This window comes from Nyctereutes procyonoides, unplaced genomic scaffold (assembly GCF_905146905.1).
Source record: "Nyctereutes procyonoides isolate TBG_1078 unplaced genomic scaffold, NYPRO_anot_genome, whole genome shotgun sequence".
NCBI classification, from domain to species: Eukaryota; Metazoa; Chordata; class Mammalia; order Carnivora; family Canidae; genus Nyctereutes; species Nyctereutes procyonoides.
In genome coordinates, this window is record NW_026575155.1 from 7,703,121 (window position 1) to 7,728,988 (window position 25,868).

Here is a 25,868-nt window from a genome sequence, read left to right on the forward strand (position 1 = left end):
TTTGATTTAGGTTTCATGGTGGTTTTCATGACACCTCTGTCCTGGTGGCAAATATGTTGTGAAAAAGTCTTTGGCCTCTTTTTAAATCAGGTTGTTCTTTCTTTCATGGATGGTGCTTTTTGTGTTGTACTCTATAAAGGCTACATACTGTATTTTTCCAATTATATGACATCCTGGAACAGGCAAATTCATGGAGACACTAAAAAGAGCAATGATTGACAGGGGTTAGGGAGGAGGGAAGGATGAATAAGTGGAACACAGAGGAATTTTAAGGACATGAAAATACTCTGTATAATACTTGACAGTATTGTCAAGTACTTGACTTGACAGTAGATACATATCATTTATACATTTGTCCAAATCCACAGAATGGACAACACCAAGACTGAGCTACGCCCATGTGAGCTATGGACTTTGGGCGATGATGTGTCAATGTGGGTTTATCAATGGTAACAGATGTACTATGACATATGATGTGGATAGTGGTGGAGGCCATGCAAATGTGGGGGCAGGTGCGAGGTTATGGGAAACCTCTGTACCTTCTGTTCACTTTTGCTGTGAACCTAAAACTGCTCTAAAAATTAGGTATTTAAAAAATACTACAACTTTAATAACTTGAGTAGTAATTAAAATAAGTAACTGTACATAATCTCCTGCACATAGAAGCCTTTTCCACGTATTAAAAATCTCAAGTGACATGCTCTAGAGCTTTTAGATGGGTTTCTGTTTTAAGAAAAAGAATTTTGAGGAAGACATAGTTTCTCCCCCAACCTCACTGCATCATGTTTCTAGTCTGTGTCATAGACCTCATAGCCACATTTTTAAACTTCATCCCATTTATGACAACCTTCCATGTATGCATGGGTGGAAGGTATGCCTATTAAGATGCCTATCTAGCCTCCTCTTTGCTGCGAACTATTTCTCCCTACCTGTGACCTCCCAAATCTGCAGGGCTCCGAGGCAGCTGCTGGCTGTCACAATGACAAAATTTGACCTAGTCTTCAGACTTCACAGATTGGCCGAGGTGGGCCACTAACCCAGCCAAGAATAAAAATAAAAAATGTGCCAATTGAAGGAAAGCCTCATGGGTGGCTAGAGGGATTATATGTAGACCAAGAAGCTAGGAATAGCCATTTCTATTGTGCAGACTGGAGAACAGAGAAAAAGAATCCTTTTGTTGAAAGAAGAATTAAGCTGATGGGCAGAAAGACAGAAACAAAAGATGGAGAGCATCCTAGTTTTAGTCTGTTCCAAAGGCCCAGTCAGCTGCACATTGCCTTGAGTCCTGGGATACAGCTGGCACACTTCTAATAATTCATCCCTCCCGTTAAACAAACTACAGTCAGTTTATATTATTTGTAAACAAAAGAATACTATAGTGTGAAAATATGTCAAACTCATTGTGTGAGGCAAACTTGTAGGTTCTGTTTTCAAAAGAAGTAGCTGCTTGGTTGTTTCAGTTAGAAGAATTTTTCAGGGGAGACCTGACTTCTGGGTTATAAGTATAGGGACTAGTCTAGGGCATGTACCCTGGTAAATCCATGAAATTGAATTTATCTAAAATTCAATTCTTAGCATGACTCTAGCCTGATCATCACTTGCAAAATACTCAGCATTGAATATAAGAAAGCTATAGCCAATAAATCACATGTGACTTGTGTAACATCTCATTGGGCTGGGAGAGTTTTATCAGAAGATACACAAATTGTGTAATATGGTCTATGGTAGAAACTGCCAGTTCACTGTCGTCTCCCAGCTAAACCTACTTTTCCAAGTCCTTCTTGGGAGGAAAGGCAAAGCTATAGGATTAAGTTCCAACTTGTGGAAAATAAGAGGGGATGATGAGTAAAACTTCTGGAAGAGTTCTTAAAAAGAATGCCACAAGACTTTCCTTCTCCTTTTCCTTCCTGGGAAGGAAAGGATGTTTCTGGCATGTGAACATGGTGCTAAAGGAAGGAATGGCCATGCTAGATGGCAAGATGGAAGCCATGTGTTATAAATGGATACAAATGGATGGCAACAAGCTAGAAAGAGCCTGGATCCCCAGCCCTACTTACATTTAGACCTTTCCATGTGATAAACTATCTTACTTAGGTCACTGTTGTTTTGACTTTTATTTCAGTAGCTGAACTGGTACCCTAACCGTAACATAGCCTTTCCATGGAAAAACAAAAATGATGGCTGTTTCTTACAAGAGGTATTGTAGCCATCATTCAACAAATGTTTATCAAGTCACCAAGGTCTGAATGTGAACAGTTGAGCACTCTTGGAAAAACTGTCCAAGCTGGTGAAGCAATCAAGCCCATGTGAGATGACGAGTGCCCAAAGGAACACGGGGCATTTAGCCCAGGGAAAGAAAGTGTTGGGATAGGCCAGAGAGCTGTCTTTGGACATAGGAAGAGTTTATGTGGAAGAGGGGACAGACTTGTTCCCTATGGATCCAGGGGCCTGAAGTAAGGCCAACAGATTTATGCAGGGAAGTGAAGCATCCCACCGCATTTGTAGATCAAAAGAATTCTACATCAGTCCAGGTTGTTGGCTTCAAGCAACATGAACAGACTCTAAAATCTTAGGCAAAAATAAAATTTATTGGAATAATATTTGGGGGAATCTCAGAATTGACCAGAGACCAGAGTACTGGCCAGAAACGAAGATTAGCAGGTTCGGAGGGCTGGTTAGCAAGAAGCATAACCACAGCCATTGAGAAGGAAGGGTCTGGTGAGCATGATGAATGACTTCTAACTCTTCCTCATGTCACTGAGTCATTCACTCAGGACTCAAAATCATGAGAGAGAGTCTGATGGTTGCACATGGGATCATTTTCCATTCACTGGCTGAAGGTGGAAGAATAGTGGAAAATCGGTCCCTGATGACTCTGGCATGGAAATCAGGCACCACCTCCAAGAGGAACCCAGATACAATCAGACAGAATTCCAGTGCTACCTCTCATGATGCTTTCAAAGCCCATGAACCTGTGACCAGTGTCTGGGGATTGGGAGGGACTTGTCCTTTCAGAGAGATTGTCTCCTTTCCATATCCCTCATATGTGCTCAGACACTCTCTGCTGAATGATTCCAACAGTGAAAGGCTCCTTAACTTCTTGTTATTAAAATGCAATAAAGGCCAGGAGTTTAGACTCTCTACCTGGTACTCAAGACTCTCCAACTCTGGTCTCACTTTTGTAGGGTTAAGTCCTGTGAGTCTTCTACAGACACCTTTCCTCCTGTCAAATTTATTCACTCAATGTCACCATCCTCTGACCCCACCAAAACATCTTGTGTTTATCCTCTTTTCTCCTCCCGTCTATCTAAATGTTATCCATTCTTCACATTCCAGCTCAAATCCCACATCCTACATGAAACATTCCCAAGCCATCCCAGCCCAAAGTCATGTGTCTTTGGAAATTTTTGCCTGTACTCATTAGGCAGTTAATCACTCTCCTTTTATATACTTTCTATTTTTTAGGATTGATACTTAAACTCTGTTAGACTATTTAGTTTTAAACATACTTATATTAAAAAAATTAAAAGAATAAACATACTTACATCATCCCTGCCTATGTAGATTATAACTTCCTAAAGACATGGACTATTTCTTATCCATCTTTGCATCTCTTGCAAAACTTAAAATTCTTTCCACATGGACATTTTTTCCTTAATTGATATGAATACCAGAGGTGAGCGTGGTCTTGACCTCTTATTCAGGAATTTGGGGAAGGGGAAACAGAGGAAGATGTGAATAGAAATATATCAGAACAATGACAGAAAATGACTTTCCTAAGTATAAAAATGATGTGAATGATTTATATTTTTTACAGCTTTTTTGAGCTATAATTGATACCTAATAAATTGCACATAAAGTATATAATTTGATAAGTTTTGACATATGTATGCATCCATGAAATTATTGCTTTAATCAAGTTATTAAAAATATCCATCATCCCTAAATGTTTCCTCACATCCCTTTATAATCCTCCTTCTTCATTTCTACCTCAAGCAGCCACTGATTTGTTTTGTGTTACTGTAGTTTGAATTTTCTAAAATTTTATATAAATGGAATCATTAAGTATGTGGGTTTTTTTTTGAGGCGGATAATTGAGCACAATCGAGGTTCATCCACGTTGCCAAACATGTCGATAGTTTACGTCTTTTTATTGCTGAATACTATTCCATTGTATGAAATGAGGATGATAAGTCATCACACATAGAACTGCTGTGAGCATAAAGCACACTGATACTAAAGATACATAAAGCAACACTCAGTAAAAGTTGGCTTTTATTCCCTATATAAAACAATCATGGTCATTAGTTAGAAATTATCTAACCCATTTAATGAATAAAGAACCCAAGACATAAAGAGATGAAAATGATTTGCTCAGTGCCCTCAAGACAAAGATTACACTTAGGTCTTCTGACTCTCAACCCAGTGTCTTCTCCACTCTACAATTGAGACTATTAAAAAGAAGTCCCAATCTTTTTATAATGTCAACTCAAAAGTTACATCCTATCACTTCTGCTGTATTCAGTTACTCAGAGGTCTTTAAGCCTGGCTCACACTGGAGGACAGGGAATTATACAAAGTGTAATGCCAGTAGTTGGGGATCATTAGAGCCCATCTTAGAGGCCACTTATAGGCCCCTTCTCCTTGCCACTGGCAGTGACCAGAATTTTCACAAGTCTGGTAGGTTGTGGTTGTGGTCAGAAGCTTCTGAACTACAGAATGAGGAGCCAGTGAGTGTGTTCCTAAGCCAATGACCTAATGGGAGACTTGGCTGTTCCCTCATGGAAAAAAAGTGAAATCTTAATTCCTTTGTCCATCATTGTACATCAGCCACACCTTTTCAGTAGGAAGCACAGCCTGTGGCTAGGCCCATGGAAAGAAGAGAGTTGGGCCAAACAGTTTTCTTCTGCCTTCAAGATGACACCAAAAACACATTCATATGGAGTGAGCATCTTATGTATGTATGTATGTATGTATGTATGTATGTATGTTTGCTCAGCATCTATCAGGTATCTGTCCCCCTGTTTGGCACTGAGGGCACAAGAGTTTCTTTTTTGAGAATTTAGGTATTGTTAGGGCCACAAGATAAAATGGAGATGACACTTTTCAGTTCCAGCTCTCTAAGAAGCAGATAGAAAGATAGGATCAGACATGTAAGAGATTTCTTAGAGGAAATGCCTGCGAAGGATAAAAGCTGTGGGCTTGCAGCTGGAGTCAAGTTTAGTAGTGCTGAATCCCAGGCCTGAAGATGGCCTTCCTCACCGGTATACCAACTGCCCTCCTTTCTCCATCTATGAACTTGACCATGTCTTAATCACTGAACCATTAACAACAGGAGGTTCTCCAAAATAGGATTATTTATAATTTTCTTAGTAATTATGTATTTAGTATTAAGCTCAGTTGTGGACTTCTTTATTCAAGTTGGGAGCTAAATTCCCAAGATATTCCCTAAATGTTCTCCTAAGGTTGTGGTAAGTGGAGGCTGAAAGTTCAAGATGATTTATTGTAGGAGGTATCACCTGAAAGCCCCCAATTATCTTGTAATTTTAATTGCATGTAAGGATTTTTTTTCTTTTTGGCAGCATAAATAGCTTGGTTTTTTTTGCCAGTAAGTTTATTTTTAAAAATATGGGCAATTTGGAAAAATAGATATTATCTAATATTAAAACATTGTATCCTGATTTGAGATACATTCTAAAGTTATAAACTCTTCCTCAGAGCTGCTTTTGAGGGGTTAGACTTCCTACCAGATCCTTCCTTCATTGCAAAAGATCATTTACTTCCTGAATATGTTCTCCATTGGAATTTTCTCTTTCTCCCACATGTTCTTACCTGCCTGTCATCTGCCTTTATAGCAAAAGGAAAGTCCAATGAAGTTCAGATCAAGGGCACAACTCTGTTTTGACCTGGAGTCAATGGGGGGCTGCATAACTATTGGATATAATCTAGTGCCTATTGTCTTTGCTCCTTGTACCAAATCTATGTAATCCCTTCTCATTATAATGAGGGCATTCTCCCCAACATGAGTCAACAGAACCCTAGCAACACCTGTGAGATGATCCTCACGGAGGGTGGACCTTGAGATAATAGTGGTCTATTGACCTTCTTACCAGAAATTGTTGACTGGTGATGTCATGACCCCCCCAACTTCCAACAGTTCTTAGGTGGCCAGATCATTTAGGTGGTGGATCTGCGTAGGCTTTAGGACTACCACTTTCTTTCTTTTGGCTGAAAGCCTGAATATGAAGACTGCTTAGAGAAATAAAAGATAGCATCTCAGTTCTTCAGAAGATTTGAATCTTGCTATGAAGATTTATGGATGCAAGACATCCAGAGAGAAAAAAATACTAATAAATTGAATTGTAATATAAGCTTTATGAATTAGAAGCCGAGGAAATGCCACATGGAGGCATGACCAAAACAAAGGCAAGTCAGTCCAGAAACCCAGGGTCTGTTGGTGACACCAGCCTCATGAGCTGCCCCTCACGTATCCAATCAGTCACCAGATCCTACAGATTCTATCCCCTAACACTCCTTCCTATGATTCCCGCCAGCACCTGTGTCATTCCCTCCGAGCTTGACCCAGCTCGTGAACTTGACCCTTTCAAATCCATTCAGGTCTGAACACATACTGCCCTTTCATGTCCAGCCTGAAAACTGCTGCGTGCTGAGCAGGCTGGGCTTGTGTACCTCTCAGGCCTCACCCTGAGTGATGGTGCCCCTGGTTTATTTTACCAGGTGCTCCTCTGGCAGGAAGCCTTACCCCCTGAAGACCCGTTCAGACACTGCTTCATTCTCTTGCACCCTCTCCAGCTCATGGCTTTTGTTCCTTTTACTAAATCTAAAATTCTTCCATGTGTGCTCTGGATTTTGTGCTTGTGGAGAAAGAACATAAAGCTGTTTAACACCTCCAGCGTTATTGACATGTGACATGAATGTCCCACTAATAATATATGAATGTTGCACACTACTGTTTCATTCTGCAAGGCACACAGCCATCAGCACATGGGAGATGACCCAGTGAGGCACTAAGAGGGTGGGTGACAGTGTGTGCAAGGGGTTTAGAAATACCAGTGAGTTAAAACATTTAAAAACAAAAGTTTGAAATGTGTGACTTGGGTCTGGGTCATAAGTTGAGCCGTCGGGCTGAGAAATGGTGGTGTACTTTCCTCAGGGGGAAGATGATAGGCTGAGGGGCCTGATGATTGACAGCTGAAAATATGACTTGGTTGGACTGTGGGATTACTTTCTCCATTCATTGAAAACATTTCCATTTCTTCACTTTTCTGAGAGCTGTCTTTAGATGCACAAGGCCTGCCTTTGACATATCTTTGAGAAATAACGACCTTCTGTGAGCTCAAGGTAAAGCCTTATCATACAGTAATATAAAAAAGAAGGTAAAGATGATTAAGCTGCCCCAGGGCATACACTGACATTACTTTCTTGAAATAGGACTGGATTTCAACTTATTTTTTCTTTTCTATTGGCTCTCATAAAATCATACTCGAAAATGAATCAAGATTTCTGGTTAATCAAATCTTTGATATATACCACATTAAATGTTTTGGGGACACTATGTTACAGAATAATTTTTTTCTTGTATAATTGAAATTTTGGACTCTTTCACTGATACCACCCCATTGCCTCCTTCTCCTGGGTCCTGTCAACCACCATTTTACTCTCCGCTTCTATGGGTTTGAATATTTAGATGTGTCATGTAAGTGATTATACAGTATCTATCATTTTGTGTCTGTATTTGTCCTCCAGTTTATCTCAAATGGCAAGATTTCCTTCTTTTTAAAGTCTAACTAGCATTTCATTGCACCACATTTTCTTTATATGCCCATAGACATTTAGATTTTGTCATATTCTTGCTATTGTGATTAATGCTGCAATGAACATGGGAGTGCAGATAGCTCTTCAAGATCTGATTTCCATAGATAGATAGATAGATAGATAGATAGATAGATATCTCCATAATAGGGATTCCTGGATCAAACGGTAGTTCTAATTTCTTCAGGAGTCTCCATACTGTTTTCCACTATACTTTTTAACTCTTGACACCATTCTGACAGGTTTGAGGTGATATCTTGTAGTTTTTTATTGTTTTAAAGATTTTATTTATTTATTTGGGAGAGAGAGAGAGAGAGAATGAATAGGGGGAGGGACAGATGGAGAGTGAGAATCAGACTCTCCGCTGAGAATGGAGACTGACACAGGGCTTGATCCCAGGACCCTGAGGTCATGACCTGAGCCGAAGGCAGATGCTTACCTGATTGAGCCCCCCAGGTGCCCCCTCAAGGTAGTTCTGATTTGCATTTTCCAAATGATTAGTGATATTGAGCACATTTTGTGTACCTGGTGGTCCTCTATATACTCTCTTTGCCCATTTTTAAATCAGATAATTATTTGTGGTTGTTGCTTTTTAAATAAAATTTTATGAGCTCCTATGTGTTTTGGATATTAACCCCTTATCAGACATATAGTTTGTAAATATTTTCTCCCACTCTATAGATTGCCTTTTCATTTTGTTATTTCCTTTGCTGTACAGAAGCTTTTCTGTTTGGTGCAATCCCATTTGCCTATTTTTGCAATTGTCACCTGTGCTTTTAGTATCATAGCCAAGAAATCATTACCAAGGCCAACACTAAGAAGTTTTTTCCCTGTGTTTTCTTCAAGGAGCTTAATGGTTTCAAGTATTATGTTTAAGTCTGAGTTCATTTTCTTAAAGATTTATTGATTTTAGGCTACTCTATGAGCCAGCAATTGCACTACTGGGTATTTACCCCAAAGATACAGATGTAGTAAAACGACGGGACACCTGCACCCCAATGTTTGCAGCAGCAATGACCACAATAGCTAAATTGTGGAAGGAACCACGATGTCCTTTGACAGATGAATGGATAAAGAAGATGTGGTATATTACTCAGCCATCAGAAAGGATGAATACCTACCATTTACTTTGACATGGATGCAGCTGGAGGGTATTATGCTGAGTGAAATAAGTCAGTCAGAGAAAGACAATTATCATATGGTCTCACTCATATGTGGAATATGAGAAATAGTGAAAGGGACCATAAGGGAAAGCAGGGAAACTGAGTGGGAAATAAGTAGAGAGGAAGACAAACCATGAGAGACTCTTAACTCTGGAAAACAAAAAAGGATTGCAGAAGGGGAGGTTGGGGGTGATGGGGTAACTGGGTGACGGGCATTAAGGAGGGCACAGGATGTGATGAGAACTGGGTGTTATATTTTATGTTGACAAATTGAATTTAAATATTAAATTAAATCAATCAAAAAATAAAGGTAGAAAAAATATTTATTTTAGAAAGAGAGAGAGAGCCTACACAAGAGCAAGAGGAGAGGGAGAGGGAGAGGAAGAGAGAAAATCTTGGGCAGATTCCCTGCTGAGCATGGAGCCTGACAGAGCTCGATATTACCAATCTGAGACCATGACCTGAGCCGAAATGAAGTCAGACCCTTAACCAACTGAGCCACCCAGGCATCCCAATTTTGAGTTGATTTTTGTGTGTGGTATAAAATAAGGATATGATTTCACTCTTTTGCATGTGGATATCCAGTTTTCCCAATGCTGTAGTGAAATGACTGCCTTTTTCCCATTGTGTATTCTTGGGCCTTTGTTGAAGATCAGTTGACCATTGGTTGACCGTATATGCATATATATTTCTGGCTTCTCTGTTCCATTCCATTGGTCTATATATCTGTTTTTTTATGCCATTATACTACTGTTTTGATTGGTATAGCTTTGTAATATAGTTTGAAATTAGAATATATATTGTCTCATTCTTCATTCTTCTTGTGGAGAATTGCTTTCAATATTCTTTTGTGATGCTGTATTCATTTTTAAGGTTTTTTTTCCCCTATTTCTCTAAAAATTTACTTTGGGATTTTGATAGGGATTGCACTGAATCTGTAAATCACTTTGGGTGGTCTGGGCATTTTAACATTACTTCATCTAATCCATGAACATGGATATCTTTTCATTTGTGACTGCTTTAATTTATTTCACCAGTGTTTTATAGTCTTTAGTGTACAGATCTTTTGTGTCCTTGGCTAAGCTTATTCCTAAATACTGGAGTAATATTAATACATTAAATACTACAGTAATATTTTATAATTCTAAATGCTGACTTATATACATAGTATAAAATTCAAAAAATCTTTCTGGTGAATTTAAATTTATAGTTATGTAGGAGGACACTAAATTTGCATCAGCATTCCTTGTGATTTTATTATTTTTTAATGAGCCCATGAGCATTCTAGTGCTGTGCTTTAAAAAAAAAAAGTTGGGCAGCCCAGGGGTCTCAGCAGTTTAGCGATGCCTTCAGCCAGGGGTGTGATTCTGGAGGCCCTGAATCGAGTCCCGCGTCCGGCTCCCTGCATGGAGCCTGCTTCTCCCTCTGCCTGTGTCTCTGCCTCTCTCTCTCTCTCTCATGAATAAATAAATAAAATCCTTAAAACAGACAAACAAATAAATAAAAAAGTTGAAGAGGGAAAATCAGGGTAGTTGCTCTTTCTCTCTCTTTCAGAAGGAATGGAGTGAGCCCCCTGGGCAGCCACCAGATTGGGATGGTTGGGGGTGCTATGTTGGTGCATTATGCAATCAGACTAATTTCCTTATACTAACTATCAACATGCTAGACTGTCAATGAGCTAGACCCTTCACTCATCCCTGGGTAGTAGGGAAAAAGTATGGGACTTCCGAGGGGGAATGCTAAAAGTTGAAGTCAACTGGTGGTATTGACCTGGTCTTTGGCCTGGTATATTACTTCGGAGTCCATATTTTATCATTCCCAAACTGGAACACGTGGCTGATAACAGGAGGGACAGTTGAAGTAGGGACCATCCTAGAAAACCTGTAACCCACCTATGGTTCAGAAAGTCTTTGCTTTCTTCTGTTATTTATTTATAGTATTCTACTTTTTTTTTTTTTTTTTTTACCCAAAAGTTAAATGAATCAACACTAACCAAGTAATTTGTATTAATACCTGTGTAGTTTTTCTTTGGAAGAGTATAAGTTGTGAAGTCCAAGAATAGAAAATGTTAAAACCCAGATATCACAGAATAGATGTGTTCAAAAATCATCTTAATTTTGATGGGGGAGAGAGGTAAGATCTGAGAGATACTAAGGTGTCTGGATAAGGTGACAGAGAGACTCCATTCTTGGTTTACATGGAACACGTGGTAAATCCACTGAATAGTATCATTGGCATCTTCATCTGCGTGCCGCAAGGGAACCAGAGGCTAGACTAGGTATGGGCTCAGCCTTCCTATAGTCTTGTTCCAAATTTTCTATTACTGTTTGACCTGGGCCTAGTTACATAACCTTTGTGTTCCTGTATTTTTGAATCCTTAAAGTGGGGGGTTAATAATAGTATGTGGCTCACAAAGTAAGAATTTTAAGAGGGGCATGTAAAAACCTTAGTGCAGTGCCTGATACACAAGTCTAGGCGCTCAGTAACTTTTACCTATTAGCATCAAAGCACTTTAAATACAGACATTTCACCTACAGCCCTTTCTAATGGGGGCAAGCACAGTATTCGGGGGCGACAGCTGCAAGGGGCTCAGTCTCTAAGCAGTGGAACTGGGGAAAAAAAAATGCATTTTGTTCAACGCCTGCCAGGAAAAGTAGAGCCACTGGCTGGAGGGAAAGGTGAGCCCTGTGTGCCTCTTTGGGGGGTAAAGGGAATGTACCACGAGACTCTCCTCCCTCCAGGGCACGCTCATGCTCCCAGACGGTTACTAAAACGGCTTTCCAAGTTCGCAGCTGGTCCTCTAAATGAACGCTGAGCAAACATTCAAAGAATATCGGTTTGAGCCAAAGTATTAGCCTGCCCTTGGCAACTACACGTGGGGCAGGCCGGGCTCACACAACAGCAGATGCCTGTGTCGCGCCTGGGTCTGTGCAGGCATCGTTCTCAGCGGCTTATACGTGCATCAGCTCACTCAAAGGCATCGCGGCCCTGGGAAGTAGGTGCCCTTCACCTCCCCTTTCTGCAGGAGCGCGCCAAGGTCAGGCAGCCGGCGAGCGACGGGGGCTGACCCGACCTCGCGCCCCGCGCCCGCCTCGCCGGGGAAGGGGCCCCGGGAATCCGCGTCTGCGGCCGCCCGTGCACGGCGGTGGGCAGGGGGCGCGGAGGGGCAAGGTTGCCCGGGGCATCCCTCCGCGCGCGGAAGCGCAGTCCTCGGCCGGAACGTTCTGGAGCTCCCCTGCGCAACCGTGGGCGGGGAGAGCCCAGGTCCGGCCGCGACCCCGCCCGGAGCAGCCGCGGCCGCCTTCCAGGGTCCCCCCGCGCGGGGAGGTCGCGGGCGAGGGGCGCGCGCACGGACCAGACCGCACTGTTTGGCGCACGCGCACACGAGGGCGCACGCTAGCCCGCCGCCCGGGAGGAGACGGAAGGCATGGAAAGTTCCAGCTGGTTCGAGAACCGTAGGTAGCTGGAACGGCGGCGGCAGGGTCGGAGGCGGAGTGCGGCCCGCGCTGGCCCCCTCCCGGCCGAGCCCGCGGCGCCGCCGCCCCCGCGCCCGCGCCCGCGCCCGCAAGGCGGCTCCGGGGCCAGGGGTCCCCGCCGCGGAGGGGGAAACGGACTGTCGAGGGGGCGCGGCGCGGCCGCCTTAAGGAGGGGGCGGGGCGCGGCGCGAGGGGGCGGGGCGCGCAGGGGGGCGTGGCCGGGCGTCTGCGCAGCTGCCAGAGCCTTAAAGCCCGGGCTCGCTCGACCGGAGCGTGCTTTCGCCGCCCGGGAGCCTTCCGGCCCAGCAGCGCGTCAGGCCCCCCGCGGTCCCCGCCCCTCCGGCGTCCCGGGAGCCGGCTCGGTCCGGAGCCGCGCGCCGTGCCTCCGGGCATGCCCCGCTACGAGCTGGCTTTGATCCTGAAAGCCATGCAGCGGGTGAGTGACCTTCCCCCCACACACACAGCCCGCCTTCCCGCGCGGCCGCCCCCCACCCCCAGCCGCTAGGCCGTCGCCCCCCGCTCTCCCCGCGCGGCCGGGCGGGGGGAGGCCGGGCCCGCGGGCGGGCGGCGGGCGGCGGGCGGGCGGCGGGCGGCGGGCGGCGGGCGTCCGCGCTGAGGGGGCGCGCGTGGGCCGGCCGGCGCGGCGAGGCGAGGCCGCGTGCGCGCGGGAGGCGGGGGTGTGCCCGCGCGGGAGCGCGGCCGCGGGAGGGTGTGCCTCGCACGCGGCCGGCCGGCGGGGCGGGCGGGGGGCGGGGGGCGGGGCGGGGCGGCCGCGGGAGCCCCTGAAGGTCCGCGGGAGGACACGCGCGAGCGCCCGGCCCCGCTCCCGCCGTCGCGAAGCTGCCTCGTCGCCGGCCCCGCCGCCACAGCCGCCGCCGCCGCCGCCGCCGCCGCCGCTCCGCCCGCTCCGCCTCCACTGTAGCGCCCGCCGGCAGCCCCGGAGCCGTCCGCGCTCAATAAAACGTGTTCTCCACAGCGTGTTTGTGCAGTTTTCTGGACCACGGGCGCTTAAAACCGATCTCACGTTTTTGTTTTTGTTTTTTGTTTTTTTTAAAAAAGAAAAAGAAGAGGGGAAAAAAAAAAAAAAGAAAATCTTTGACTTCTCTTTTTCTGACTAGAGCGAAAATCCTGCTCCGGGTGCCCTTAGCCCAGTTTCATTCATCCGAGTTGTGGCCTTTTTTTGCGCCTTCCGGAAGAAACTTTGGCTCCCCCTGCTTTTTGATTGATCTTGAGGTAGGGGATTTCAGGTTTTGGAGGGATGCTAAGCGAACCTGCGAGCCCGTTCGTTGCAAGTGATGGTGAGGCCGAGGACAGGGCCCCGCGGCCCGGAGGCGGCTCTTCGTCCTCTGTTCTGGGTCAGGTACTCCACAAGCCTTCGCCGAAATCCCCATCCTTCCCGTGAATTCGGTAACGTAGAGTGTGGTCTGTGCTCCACCCCCACCCCCTCTATTCCCCCGCCCCCCCTCCCCACTCCCGTATAATAGAAAATAATGATAATAAAAACTCTCCCACGTCTCAACTTGGGAAGCAGAGCGTTCTCCAGCGCCAGGATCACGCACGCTTTGGGTCAATACCTATTCACTGAAGTTTGGTCGAACTTCAATGTAGTAAGCCTTGGGATCACGGTCCGACCTTACAGAAAAACCGGTGATCACGGAGCTTTAGGCAACTGTTCTGTAGTCTCCGCACATTACAGAGTGGGAAAGGACACCAGTGCCTCTTGATCAGGGCTAGAGAGGCTGTGCCATTGTGTCCCGAGCTTGTGCTCCCAGAATCTGGGAGAAGATAAGATTGTATTGTTTAGCCTCCGGAGGATTCCCCCTTTCTGGCTCTTCGCCCTCCACGCTAAGATATTATTGCGTAGGGAGAGTAGGGAACAAGGAAAAACCAGAAGCACATTATTAAAAAGGAAGCGTTTTTAATTATGTAGGAACTGGTTAAGCCCTCCCTTTAACCTGTGGCTTTTAGGCGATACCATAGAGCCTGGGAAACGTGGTTATTGAAATTTATTTTACCTTGTTTTGGGGACCAGACAGACTAGTAGTAGTATAGGCATGATAGTTGTTCCTTGCATAAACCAGACTAGTAGTAGTATAGGCATGATAGTTGTTCCTTGCATAAACCTTTGAAATGAAAACTCCGCACTCTTTGTTTTTAGCATAACTGCCAAATACATAGGTTAGTTAACTGGCTTCGAGCAGATTAGTTTAACTGTACTTGCATTACCGTGTTACTTGTACTCCTTCGTATCCTGTTTTTCTTTGTTTTTTTTTTTTTTTAATGCTCCTGTATGTGGTGCAAACATTTTTTATTCTAGTTCAGGTAAGACACGTAGCGTAGTTTGGTGAGGATAATTTGATACTTGCCTTGAAATCCCGGGGGGGGGGGGGGAGGGTGTGTGGTGCAAGTCCATTAACAGATAATGAAGGTGAACTCTTCCCTGGAGGAGGTGGCCTCCGTGGGTACAGATAGGACATTGTAACAATGGTGAAGTTGTGTTACAGAGTTCTTGACCTGAATAAAGTCAGATTAAACAACTGCAGAAATTTCTCTCTCTTTTTTTTTTCCTGTTAATAAAACTAGTTTTGGAGTAGGTTGTAAATGTATAACAGACTTCAAGTTTTGAACAATTTTGCTTTCAACTTAGGAAAATTAGATTCTAAAATAAGATCCATACTTGGGGGGGAATGAATGAAAAAGTTCACATTAGGTGTATGTGATGCAAAATGCCACTTGTGAGCTCCTAGACCTTTCGCAGGCCTGGGGAACCCTAGTTCTAGTCTTTGGCAGTTTGTTTCGGCTGCAGGAGGCCTGTAGTGACCCCTCAATTCCTAGTGGCATGTTTTTCATATTTTTAGATCCTGAGATGTATCCCCCTTCAGTGTGATGGTTTAACTCCTGCTTAGCCCGCAACCAATCATTAAGGGGTCTTGGAATTGAGGAAGTAGGCTTACGTTGACAACTAAACAACAGACTTGAAGTTGAGACTCATGTAGCTTAGTTTTTCCAGCATTTTTTGTTTGGAGCATTCCTGGTCTCTTTGGAGTGTGTTATTATTATTCCCCCTCCCCCAATTTTATTTCCTTTGACCCCTAGCTGGGGTCCTTAAAAATGAGCATACAAGAATTTTTAAGCTGAAAATGCAGAAACTATTGAAGCTTTCAGCAGGTCTTGTATGGGATACCCCCTGTGTTGTAGCACAGTCACCTGTGGGGATTCCCGTTGAAAGATTTAAGGGTGTAGTATACAGAATGAGTCCTTGAACTGTACAATTTTGTGTTGATCCATCACTTAGAATCTCCAGTGCTGTGTTTTTCTCAGTTGCAACTGGGAGTTAAAGGAGTCTGCTTTTGTCACACTTGCAAGTTTATGCATTTATGAATGTAGTTACCAGTCCTCCCAAGAAGAAATTTATTTACAGGTGCCATTTAGCCGGAATTTTGCCTTAATGTATTGTGTTTTAAAAAATGCCTTATTTTTGTTTTTCCCCCAACATTTAATTTAATATGAAAAGTACGTAAAAGTGTGGCTAAATTCTGAAATTGGACATGGTAAATAAAGGATGTTGTGAAACCAGGCCTTCGAAGGTGATAACTACAGCCATTTGAAAGGGTTGTTGCTTAGTCCAGTCTTTGATCATATTTGTAGAAGGGTCTCTAGGATAAAAAGATTTTGTGTTACACCTGTATCAGAAAGCATGGGAGGAGTTTTCTAACAACTGAAAAAGACACAAACTTTCTGTGAGATGGAGAGTTCTTTGTTCACCTCCACCTTGACCTCTTGCAGTGGAAACATTCCAAGTAGAGAGAGGAAGGGTCCTGCATTGGTGGGTAAGGTCTGACGCTGATTTTTGAGGACCCTTCTCTGGAGAGTCTGAGAAAGTGGCTGATGTGCTTTCATTTCACCTTGAAATTAGATTTTAAACATTGGTATTTAATTTCAGTTAGGCAGGAGACAGAATTGCCAATTCATGAATGATAAAGCCACATACTGTGTAGCGAAGCCCAGGAAAAGCTGTGTAAACTGTAAAATTTTTACTTTTAGGATGGGTTCAGGAAGAGGAATTTTGAGGTGAAAAAAAAAGTTATACAGAACATTTATATTCTGTAGTTACTTAGTTTAGGAACTTTTTAAGATTAGGAACATTTTAATTATCATGTCTTAGTATGTTTGCCCAGAGTAGGCATATTTAGAGTTGTGAAAGCCCTGGGCAAAAATGTTTTCCTGAGTTTTCTCATTGGTACTCAGGAATTTTTACATGAGGAGTTAAAGATTAATGGTTAAAGTAATAAGTAGCTTAATTGCTAAATAAACTCAAGTGTATATGATAAAATACCATTTATATATCTTACGGATATATCCATAATAGGAATAAAAGAACAGATGGCTACTTTAGAAATCTTGAGTTTTTCATTAAAACAGTTTACCAGTTATTTTATGTTTACTACTCCTCATTTTAAATTTTGTTGAAAAGCATATTTAAATTTTAAAATCACTCATTGAAATAGTTCTTTATAGTTTTACGTTGTAATCTGAGTTTAATTTATAACCTGGGTTTTATAAGTTTAGAAATAAAAGTGTAGTGAGATTCCAGTTCTTGAAATGTAGAAAGCAGTAGGTTTTCAGACTGTATGGTGAGGAGTCTTTTCTTTACTCAAGCCTTTTTGATTGGAAAAAGCTGGCAGTTTTGTATTCTAGAATTGTATCCAGGGTAGGATCTTCTGAAAGTAATACCTACAAAATGTTTACAGTTTAGATACCTTTTGGAGACCTAGATGAATTCAAGTATCGGACTAGCCAAACCTAGGTCATTGCAGCTTGGCTTGTTGGCAACATTTGATAATGAGGAAACAGTGACATTTCTGCGCTCAGGTGGTAGCCAACAAAAGTCCAAAAGGAAACCTCTTTGTTCTAGCTGTCAGATGGCTAAGTTAGTCCTTTTCTTCTCATGGGCCCTCCTTGAATGACTTAGCTTGTATCTTTAATAATCACCCTTTGTGTTTTGTCTGCTTGAAGCAAGACAACTTAAAATAGTTATCCAGTAATGAAAGACTTGAGCCTTGTGGGCAATGTTATACTCTCATTTGGTATTACAGTTTTTTTGGGTTACAGCTCATTGCCGCAGCAAGTGATTGAAGAAGGAGTCCTGTTCCTGCCCCTGAGCTACAGCTAAGGTACAAGGAGTGGCTTGGGGGTAAGGAGTCCTTCCTCACCAAACATGGTTTGTATTTATTAAGACTGCTTGTCAGAAGTTGACATTCTGCACTGATTTTTTTTTCCCCTTTAATTGTTATTCATGACCCCTACGTTGATTACTGATGTTTATAGGTTTTATAAAATTTAGGAATTTATATGCAGACTGTTACTGAATCTTCTCATCTTAGATTACAGTCACTTTAAAGAAAACTATGAGTTTGAAAGCAGTGAGGGACAAATGCTAAGGTAATAATTTTCATCCAGTACCTTTGCTGTATTTATAGTACAAGTGTATTTTTTTTCCTTTCAAGGTAATACCTCTTTTTAGTGGAAGGCAATATTCTTAACCAATGGGGATTATTGTCAACACATGTAGTTATCTCTTAGCAGAATCAAATTTAAGCAATTAGTCAAATTTAAGGAAATCATTCAAACTAATGAACATCTGGTAAGTTATTAATATATTTAAAGGAAAAACTGCCTTCAGAAGTTTGGAAAAGGACAGTTAATCCAGTTCTCTTACCGTTGTTCGATGTTACAGCAGGAGTTGGCGAATGGTGGCTCACAGGGCAATTTAAACCTGCCACCTGTATTTTATGGCTTGTGAGCTAAGAAGGGATTTTACATTTTTAAGTAGTTGGAGAGAAAAATCAAAAGGATAATTTATGATGTGAAACTTCTAGGAACTTCAAATTTCAGAGTCCATAAATGTAGGTGTATTTGAACATAACCCTGTTCATTTGTTTATATTTGTTCTCTTGTCCTTTGCAGAAGAAATTTGCTGACCCTTGATTTAGAATATGCAGACACATAATTTCATAGCTTGAGTATTTCTCTTAGTGTCTTACAGTGCTGTTTTCTGACATTTCTGCTTTGATTCTTTCCTTCCTTGTATTACTATACCTTTCACCATCATATGGATGATTTGCCTTTTTTTTTTTTTTTAAGCTACGAACTCTTAGCTTTTGTACTCTTCTGTGTGCTGGTTATAGCCTCCTGGATATCCCCTTGGCACTGCAAACTCAGTATGGTTCAAACTTGAGTTGCCTGCCCTAGAACCTGATTCTGTTTATGGCTTTTCTGTCTTCTATCATTTGTGGCTGAACAAAATTCAACTCTTTATATTCCTGTACTCCCAATCCCATGTCGTCTTTTCTGCTCTGGTTGAACCACTAATATTTCTAGTTTGATTCTTGCAGTTTCTTCGCTGGTCACTCTAACGCACTGCTGAGGGGAGGATAGTTAATGCCTATGCTTCCTAGAGTGCAAAACTAGTTGTTCTTGAGATACTTAAAGACAAGTTAAGACAATTGAGATTCATTTTTAGCAAGGAAGTAATACAAAATTGTATAGTGACGGCTTTCTGATTGCTTTATTACCTTTCTGTACTAGTTGATCGTGTCAACACTGTTGCTAAATTCCAGCACACCTACTGTTTTCACAAAGACATTCCGAGTGAAGTCTGGCATCTTAGGCCACCTTTGGTAGGACCCCAACTTTTTTTTAACTTCATCTCTCAATTTCTTTCATTCTCCTTTCTATGTACCCAGTAAACAAACTTGTTGCAGATCCCCATAAATAAATACCATTGCCTTTCATTTTCTTGGTGCCTGTGTCATACTGCTTTTCTTGGAATGCCCTCCTCTCATGTTACCCATGGTCTACATGAAAATTTGCCTCAAGTCTATCTCAGTATGCAAAAAAAAGTGTTGAGGACCTACACTGTTAGTAGACTATAATTTTTCCTTTGGATTTGCACGGTGTTTTCCTGTGTCTTATCACATGGATCACTTTTGTATTGTAGTTAATTGGTGAATGTTCATCTCCTTTGCTAGATTACAAATTCTTGAGGGCTAAGCCTGTTTCATTTCTGAACTCTGCATTGCACTTGTCCATGTTCACTTAGCTAATTTATGAGGGTTCCTAGTCTCTAAAACAGTTATGGGTGATAAATATGCTGACCTCTTGTGTTAGTAAGTTGTTTCCAAGCCGGTGCACTTGGCTTGTACTGGGTGAGGTGTATGCTTACTAGAAGTTGTATTGGTTTCCAAGACTATTTCATGGCAAGTAATCTTGATTTTATAATAATGTATCATGTACACTGATGAAATGAGTGCAAATCTTTTTTTCCCTGAAAACCAAGTTGGATTCTTTGGAAAGACTTGATAAAGGTGAGTTACTACAATAATGGTTGTAGCGTTAGACATGGCTGCAATATCTACCAAGTTTGGGAGGAAGAGGAACATTAGTCTTGAAGGATTCTGTATGTAGATGCTTTACAAGGATTTCATAAAGCTTTCCTCTTGTAATGAAACAAAATGGAAATTGTAGATGATGCATTTATAGGTGTGGTTTAGATCAAGCAGAAGGAACTTCAATCAGCAAGGAGCTCCTCCTCATCGATTCATTCTCCAAAGTGCTTTCACCCCCTATTAAAATTGGCAAATGAATGTACATTTATGTGTTAAACTTAAATAAAATGTTTAAGGTACGTATGTATGATATTTTGATTTCCTACTTTAGCTTTAATCCATTTTTTACCTATTATTTTTGGATTTGATTGTTTAGGTTATGAAAGCTTCTGCTTTAGTAAGTGCTCTGATTTTTTTTTTCTAAATGAATAGAAGAACATAAGATCCTCAATGAAGATACTGGTTGTGTTATGTCGGAATAAACAAAAGAACTGGCACTGGGAAACTAGAAAGAGCTAGAGACAGATCGACCTGCTTTTGGTTCCTGGCTCCTGCCTCCTAGGGATCTTAACCTTTTTGGATCTTCATTTCCTCGCTGTAAAATGGGAATGATCCCTAAGTTGGAGAGTCTGAAGATAAAGTGGTAACATGACCTTGGATGTAATAGGTGTTCAGTGTGACACGAAAGTAGTTTTGTGTTATCAGGCAAGTTATTGAACTTTTATTGCCTAGTTTTCCATTATTACCACTTTAATGATGAAGAGACTCCAAAAGGTAATTTTTTTTATATGTAAGTTTTATCAAAATCTGAGAGTTAGTCAAACCTGGAATGTAGTAGTAGCTCAATAAGTTTTTGAATTTGTGAACATGAGTCATAGTACATAATAGCTTGCATGCTAATTAAGCAAGGACAAACTTTTGCATCTATGAGATGTAGTATGTATATGAGGGTTCCCACGGACTCCACCAGCTTAGAATGATCTCTTTGTGATGTCTGTCATTTAGTGACAGCTGCTGGCCTTTGCCAGGCCCTGCACTGGGACTCCTCATCAAGAACTAAATTTGCATCTTTGTATTTCTCTCATCCAACCTTAATATAACTAATACTTCAGTAGTTAGACTCAACGTGTGTTTTAGGTGAAAAGTTGGGAAGAGTGAAGAATGGGAAACTCTCAAGAGAATAATTACTTTAGGCTGTTAATAAGGTGATTTGAGGCAAGTGTAGGGGGAAACTTAGTATTTTAATTTTATTTAGTAAATGTTTGATTGCTAATAGGCAAATTGCTAAAGCTGTAAGGATGACCTCTTTTCAGAAGGAAAAACAGAGCAGAGAGATGGTAGCCTAATTGATTTCTGCCACTACATGGTATTTTCAGTTAGTATTCTACTTTCTATTTTTGATACAGCAGCGTATTATAAAACCACATATTTTAATTGATGATTTGAATAATTTGTTCATTCTTTTTTTTTTAATTTGTTCATTCTTATTGGTACAGATTTTATTTTTATAAAGGAATTAAAATAGTATTTTACACCACATGTTGCTGGAATGTATATATTTCATTAATAAGCTTAATTTTTTTTTAGTAATTGTTATAAGAAATACTTGTAGTCAAAAAAAAATAAAATTAAAAAAAAAAAGAAATACTTGTAGTCTAACAAGTCCAAGATATGACCTTCTATGAGAGAATGTGCTTTTTAAAAATATTTACTTAACTATCAGTCTTCTAAATCCATCTTTATTTCAGACTTAATTTGTGACTTTGTACCTGATTATTTTATTTTACTCTGAAGTTGCATAATGGGGATGCTATAAGGTATTGGGCACCTCTGGAAGCAGACTTGAGAAAAGTGTGTGTGTGTGTGTGTGTGTGTGTGTGTGTGTGTGTGTGTGAGAGAGAGAGAGAGAGAGAGAGAGAGAGAAAGAATATAACGGAAGAAACAATCTGACCAAGAGGAATAGTAATGCTGGTAACTGAAGTCCTTTTCATTCTGTTTGGGAGATGGTGATATAAATTGTAAATGTATTCATGAGTTAATAAAAGCTATCTAACAAAGTTGCCTGAAGAATAGCCAGGATGTGTGCTGAATTCTTTTTTAACTACTATATTTTAAAACTAGGTAAGTATAAATGGTTGTCCTCAGTGGAGGTTATATTTTGTCATAGTTTTGAGTGTTTTAATTCATGACTGCAAAGGGGTGGGTGGGCTGATGGCGAGATGAAAGAGCCATTGGGTGGGGAGCATGTGTGTGCTGGTGGTGCTGGTGCTGACTAACCCAGTCTGTTGCCTGGGAGTGTGGGCCTGGTTTTACCAGCTCGTCCTTTTCTTTCCTACTGTTGGTAGCCAGAGATCCAGATTTTTCAGGAAATCCAATTTTTAAGATGTTGGCAACTCACTCAAAAGTATTTAAGCATATAGACCAAATGAAATCTGTTGGTCAGATATGCTGCCACCTGATTTCTGACTTAGATAATTGGCTTTAGACATTTTTTAAAGATGTCCATGATAGCTTTTAGACCTTTTTTAGCACTTCGGTTTCAGAAATTGCTGCTCACATGTTGATAAAACCCATTTTGTTAATTGGTCATTGGTTTTCAATAGGACTGATCGTTAATGGCAAACACATTCCATTCTTAAAAGTAATAGTGGTTTTTAGTTTTGGACTGCTGGGTTATTTATGCATGTCCATGTAGGCTAAAGTGTATGTACAGACTTCAGAGAATAGCATGAGGACTGAAGTATGACTTACTATAAACTGTCAGAAATTAGTATTCATAGTCCACTTTTTTTTTTAATGTCTGGGTGATGCTTATTTTAAGCATGCGTTAGTGCAATTTGCTTTATACCCATTGTACTAGCCTCTTAAGGGTTTGAAATACTGTTCTGAGCAATAGTACTTGTCTAGAAAATGAAAGTTTTTGAAGTTCACATTAGCTTATATGACCCATGATCCTTGGAACAGAGAATTACCATGAAAAAAAATGTAGGTGCTCTTTAGTCAGAGTATAGAACAAGGGGGATGATATAATGTTTTTGTTTTTGATCAGGCTTTATGTTTCCATAGAGTGGAAACCCAGCTATTACCATGACTGACTTTTCTTTTTTGTCTTTCTCATTTCCCCATTCTCACTTCATATACATAACAGCAAATCACCAATTTAAAAAAAAATGCATATATATATCTCAGGTTCAATTTGTTCTTTCCTACCTTTCAAGTCCAGGGTATAATTGATTTGTGTTGCTCCCCCCACCCTCTGCTCCCAGTCATTTTAACTGTGATTGCAGCATCCTGATAAAGGGAATCCGAATCCACATTTGGAACACTTAAGGAGTGGTGTTTGTGAGTGAGAACTTAAAAATAGAATTGCAAGTGAAAGTTTGGACTTAACAAAATCTTAAACCTCAACCTGGAGCCCTCAGTACTTGTAAACTGGCATTTGCTTGCTTCTTCTGCCCTACAGCCAAGAAATAAATGTTGGTATTGTCTTTGTTTAGACTTTAGTTTTATAACATTCTTGTTGACAACTACCCTTACTGTTAAAATGCTTGAATTTTGTCAAATGAAGAAACCTAAGTGCAGCTATCATAGCCAGATTGCTGTGGATGTAGTCCAGTATGGGAAGTTTCTCACTTCTCACACAGTAAGGTCTCACTCAAGACCTTAGCAGCACTTGGATTTCAGGTACTGGGAAGGTCCTTGTGGGAACCCATGTGCAGTTTTTGCTTCAGTTAGATAGGTAAATTATGAATATAAAACTTCATGCAGTTCTGGGTTTGATTCAGAGACCAGGTGAGTTTCTGTTGCTGAATGAAAAACTAATTTGAGGGTAGGATCTGCCAGGTATCTGTTACATATAGAAAAGGTGTACTTAAGTGTTGTTTTAAAATTTGGTTGAAGCTGTTAAGTAAATATATGACCCACTGGTATGTTGTTTTGATTTTCATTCTTTCACTGGCATAGTGTTTGCCTTCTGTTTTGTTAGCAATTATATGAGAAAGCAATTGTGTTTTGAAACCAGATTTCCATCAGGGATGGTCTTGAGTCTGTAGTAGCACTACCACTCTCAAAAACCATTCCCATTGTGTGGACTGAGGGCAAGGAGGTTTTGCAGATTCAGTTTAAGAAGGTTGAGGTGAAGAAAAACGTCCTCCTGACAAAAATATTTTTTTATTATTTTATCTGATTAGAATGAAATAATTGAAAGCTGCAACATCAGGATCTTCCAATTTTCTAACATTCACGGAAAACAGTTGTGATCCTGTTTTCTCTGGAGTTTTAGACTATTTGTCCTATCTTTGAAATACTAGAGAAAAGTCTAGTTGCATTGGTAACCTGTAACCCCATACCTCAGTTTTATGTTTTCTTTTTATGTTCAATTCAGGCCATAATTTCTGCCAGTTCTTCCAAATACAGATCAAGTTTTCCTGTTTGTGGTCTTATTTTTTGCTTCTTGGAAATCTTATATTCCCTAAACCTTGAGGAAAATTAGAAAGTTTAAAAGTTTTCCAACCACGTACATCTGCTTGAGGAAACATCTCACTTTCAGGATCTTCTATTTATGACTTGGCCTCCTGGGAGAATTAGATTCTGGTCTGCAAGAAGGCTGGTGTTTACATTTTCTGGCCCCAGTCACATGGAAAAACAAAAAACTTTTTGGCTTCTCTTCTTCTAGGAATGATTTTTCCAGGAACATAAGACTGGAACCAAGTAGGATGAACACAGGAAACATGAAGGTGAACCACAAAGTTGACATGTTTGGATGTTCTACCTTTAAACCTTGTTTTATACTACTTAATTCCTAGTAGTATAAGCAGTGTGTGTGTGTGTGTGTGTGTGTGTGTGTGTGTGTGTGTGTATGTATGTATGTATGTATTTTCCCCTTGAATACTTAGTCATCTTAAGGGTTAGGTGGTGTGATCTCCATTTTACAAGTGGAAAAGCTGAAGCAGAAAGGTGTCCAGGGTCCCACAGCTCAGTAAATGGCTGGGCCAGCATTCTAAGGGCAGTCTCAACCTGGAAACTCTGCTTTTCATCACTTTATCTGTAAAAAGAGTGTACAACATACTGGTAGTGTGGTTAAACTCCCTTTAGTTTAAAGGAAATATTTCACATCTATTTTGAGTGCCTACAGGGTACTAACATTATCACGTTCTATGGGAATATAGTGCTAAACTGTAAGACAAAGCTCCAGTTTTCCTGGAGCTTGCTTACATTCTAGTAAGGGAGACAAAACGAGCAAACGCTGGAGAAAGTGTGATGAGAGACAAATGTGGCAAATTTCATTTTTGTTAGAGTGCTCAGGTGAGGCAGAGACTTAAGTGAAGGACTTAAGTGAGGCCATTGCCATTAACCTGGGACAGAACAGCAGGAAAAAGTGCAGGGATCTTGGAGTCAGTGTTAGCTTGAGTTCAGTTCAGCAGGCTTTGGTTTGTTTTATAGGTCATCTTCAATTGAGCCTTTCCTGAAAGAATTGACAGTGGATAACAATTGTTTAATGCTTAATTTTTTCCCATGGAGCTTTTTTATTTAGTAATATAGATGTTGCCTTGAGGTAACCTGTTTTCCCCCATTTTCTAGAAGTGAGAATTAAGATGCAGACTTGGGCACACATAAAAGGAAATAGTTTAATGAATCTCCATACTGTGCCCATCACCCAGCTTCAACAACCAATCAACATTTACCAGTCTTGCCTCATCTACACTCCACCTGCCTTCCCACCCCTGCCCTTCGTTTTTTCTTTTATAAAGTATTTTATATTTTCTTTAGAAAAGTTACAAGACCAGTTCAGTTAACCCCTGCATGCTTTTTCACCTAGATCATTGATTGTTAGAACTTACCATATTTGCTCTTTTTTTTTTTTTTTCAATCTGCATCATTTGAGAGATGCAAACATGTTGACATGCCATTTTTAGGAATAAGGGCAGTTTTCTTCACAACCACAACATAACCATTACTCAGTTCTGACATTGATACAGTGCTATTATAAAATATTCAATACATACATG

General features: G+C 41.1%; 1 protein-coding gene across 1 annotated transcript in view; it reads left to right on the forward strand.

Moving 5' to 3' along the window:
• The first annotated feature begins 12,771 nt into the window (after positions 1-12,771).
• Positions 12,772-25,868, forward strand: part of SLC5A3 (solute carrier family 5 member 3) — a 34,530-nt gene continuing 21,433 nt past the window's right edge. Inside the window, exon 1 of the mRNA XM_055313326.1 lies at positions 12,772-12,908. The gene's annotated coding sequence lies outside the window, so the exon portion shown is untranslated. The remainder of the gene's footprint in view (positions 12,909-25,868) is intronic.